This window comes from Rhinopithecus bieti, unplaced genomic scaffold (assembly GCF_001698545.2).
Source record: "Rhinopithecus bieti isolate Rb0 unplaced genomic scaffold, ASM169854v2 scaffold_315, whole genome shotgun sequence".
NCBI lineage: Eukaryota > Metazoa > Chordata > Mammalia > Primates > Cercopithecidae > Rhinopithecus > Rhinopithecus bieti.
In genome coordinates this window covers 3,574,849-3,578,610 of record NW_016803481.1, presented here as the reverse complement: position 1 = coordinate 3,578,610, position 3,762 = coordinate 3,574,849, and positions in this window count along the sequence as shown.

Here is a 3,762-nt window from a genome sequence, read left to right as displayed (position 1 = left end):
ACAGTGGGGCCACCTAATGTCACCGAGCCACTGAGCTAACTCTCAGACCTACTTATGTACAGAATTCTTGGATTGTGAGTCAAATAAAAACACCATTTATTTAAGTCACTCTTAGTAAAAGATTCTAGATGAACGCATTTCTGATGGATACAACCCCATATTGGTATAGGTACATCCATGTAAATGCATAGAGAAGATTTGTAACAATTCACACCAAATTGTATATGACTACAACTCAGGAATGACATGGGATTGCCTTTTCACGCTAAATGCTTTTGTAGTATTCTGATTTTTTTTCTTTCTTTTTTTTTTTTTGAAACAGAGCTCCGCTTTATCGCCCCAGGCTGGAGTGCAGGGGCAGATCTCAGCTCACTGCAGCTCTGCCTTTCTGCGTTACGCCATTCTCCCTGCCTCCAGCCCCTCCGAGTAGCTGGGATGCACAGCGCCCGCCACCACGCGCTAGTTTTTTTTCTTTTTTAGTAGAGACGGGTTCACCGTGTTAGCCAGGATGGTCTCGATCTCCTGACTCGTGGATCCTCCCGTCTCGGCCTCCCAAAAGTGCTGTGGATTACAGGCTTGAGCCACCCGCGCCCGGCTTCTTCTTTTTTTTTTTTTTTTTTTGAGATAGGGGCTTGCTCTGTCACCCAGGCTGGAGTGCAGTAGTGCAATCAGCTCACTGCAGCCTCAAACCCCTGGGCTCTAGCAATGCTTCCACCTCAGCTTCCCCACTAGCTGGGACCACAGACATGTGCCACCATGCCTGGCTAATTTTTTTTGTTTTTTTTTTTGAGACGGAGTCTTGCTTTGACACCAGGCTGGATTGCAGTGCATAATCTCGGCTCACTGCAACCTCCGCCTCCCAGGTTCAAGCAATTCTCCTGCCTCAGCCTCCCAAGTAGCTGGGCCTACAGGTGACCACCACCATGTCCAGCTAATTTTTTTGTATTTTTAGCAGAGACAGGGTTTCACCATGTTGGCCAGGATGATCTCGATCTCTTGACCTCGTGATCCACCTGCCTTGGCCTCCCAAAGTGCTGGGATTTCAGGCATGAGCCACCATGCCTGGTCAGGTATTTTTTCCTTTTTTAGAAATGGGGCCTTGTTATGTTGCCCCTGTTGGTCTTGAACTCCAGGGCTCAAGTGATCCTCTTGCCTCAGCCTCTCAAAATGCTGGGATTACAGGCTTGAGCCACTGCACAGAGCCTCTGAATTTTTTCAGTAAGGAAGTTTTTATGTATCAATCACATAATTCAAAAAAATGTAGAAAATACAAAAATAAAACCTCACTGTTGGAATTTTGGGATTATAGCCACATAGAAACAAAAAGAGTGTCAGTCATAGGCCTACCCCATACACCATACAGTATCACACCAAACAGTTTCACTGTCTTCAAATTCCTTGTGCTCTGTCTACTCATCCCCCCTTCTCCCCACCCTCCATCCCTGGCAACCACAGATAATTTTTATTTTTTAAGACGAAGTTTCACTCTTGTTGCCCAGGCTGGAGTGCAATGGCATGATCTTGGCTTACCGCAATCTCCGCCTCCCAGGTTCAAGTGATTCTCCTGCCTCAGCCTCCCGAGTAGCTAGGATTACAGGCACGTGCTACCACGCCCGGCTAATTTTTATATTTTCAGTACAGACGGGGTTTCTCCATGTTGGTCAGGCTGGTCTCGAACTCCTGACTTCGTGATCTGCTTGCTTCGGCCTCCCAAAGTGCTGGGATTACAGGCGTGAGCCACGGTGCCTGGCCAACCACAGATACTTTTATTGTCTCTATACTTTTGCCCTTTTTTTTAGAATGTCATACAGTTGGGATCATGCAGTATGTAGCCTTTTCAGATAGGCTTCTTTCAATTAGCAACACGCACTTAAAGTTTTTCCGTGTCTTTTCACGGCTTGAGAGCTCACTTCTTTTTTTTTTTTTGAGACAGTCTCTCTCTGTCGCCAGACTGGAGTGCAGTGGCGCGATCTCGGCTCACTGCAAACTCTGCCTCCCGGGTTCAGGAAATTCTCCTGCCTCAGCCTCCTGAGTAGCTGGGACCAAAGGTGGGTGCCACCACGCCCAGCTAATTTTTTGTATTTCTTAGTAGAGACGGGGTTTCACCGTGTCAGCCAGGATGGTCTTGATCTTTTGACCTCGTGATCCGTCCGCCTTGGCCTCCCAAAGTGCTGGGATTACAGGCGTGAGCCACTGCGCCCGGCTAGAGTTCACTTATTTGTAGCACTGAATAACATTCTATTGTCTGGATGTGCTGCAGTTTACCCACTCACCTACTCAAGGACATCTTGGTTGTTTCCAATTTTGGGGCATTACAGATGAAGCTGCTATAAACATCTGTGTGTAGCTTTTTCTATGGGCATACGTTTCAACTCACTTGGGTATATATCTAAGAGCACAATTGCTGAATTGTACAGTCAGATTGTTTAAATTTGTAAGATGCTGCCAAACTGTCTTCCGAAGTAGCTCTACTATTTTGTACTCCTTGCCAGCAACGAATGAGAGTTCCTGTTGCTCTGTATACATTTGGTATTGTCAGATTTGGGGATGTTAGCATTTTGATACGTGTGCAGTGGTATCTCACTGTGGCTTTCATTTGCAACGATCTCCTGACATATGGCGTTGCACATCTGTTCATATGCTTATTTGCCATCTGTTGCTCTTTTTTCATAAAGTGTGTAACCTAGGTAACAGCTGGAGTCTTCCAGCCCCTTGAAAATCAGATAAGATTTATTAAATTCCTTATTCCAAGCTCTGTGAAGGCACTAATGCCTATTCCAGATAAATGTAGACTAGACTCATAGCAGTGGATGAATTTGCAATACTTAACATTCTTTACACGTGTTAAGTATTGAGGGTTTTACAAATGCCTTCCCTGCACTATCTCATTTACACTGGGCAGTAACCTTGTCTTAGATAGGCATGGCAGGTATTATCCCATTTTAAAAATCAGAATGGGGACCAGGTACAGTGGCTCATGCCTGTGATCCCAGCACTTCAGGAGGCAGAGGTGGGAGGATCGCTTGAGGTCAGGAGTTTGAAACCAGCCTAAACAACATAGCAAGACCCCTTACCCCCACAAAAAAAATGAAAAAATTAACTGGGCTCAGTGGCATGCACCTGTAATCCCACTTATTTGGAAGGCTGAGATGGAAGGATTGCTTGAGCCCAGGAGCTGGAGGGTACAGTGGGTATGACTGTGCCACTGCACTCCACCTGGGTGACAGAGTGGGACCTTGTCTCTTAAAAGAAAATCAGGGTGAATTTCTCTGTAAATTCGGTGAATTGTCCCAGCTTACAAAACTCTAAGTAGCAAATCTGGGACATGCACAAAGTCTTTTTTACTCTGAAGCTAGAGCTGTTTTCACTATGCCCCTAAATTCCTTCAGGAGGAAACCCGCTCTTATCCCAACAACCTGGGAGGGCAGTAGCCGTCATTATCTCCTGCAGCTGTGAGGGTCCTTGACATTTCCGAGTCCACACAGCCGGGAAGTGGTGGGAAGTCTGAGTTCTTTACTACTGCATCTAGGAACTTGACTTGGGGTAGAGCTGGGGTGTGGGGTCTTAGTCCCTCCCAGAGGGGCTTTGATTGCATCCTGCTTTGTGTTGATGGGGAAGGCTGGACATTCAGAGCAGGGTGTGGGGCAAGGGGAGGGAATGCACTAAGCATGTTTTTCTTTCCTGATACTTTGACATCTTGGGGCCTTGCTGACACTTGGGGGACGACCCCTCACAGAGCTAGCCAGTTCCCAGAGATAATAA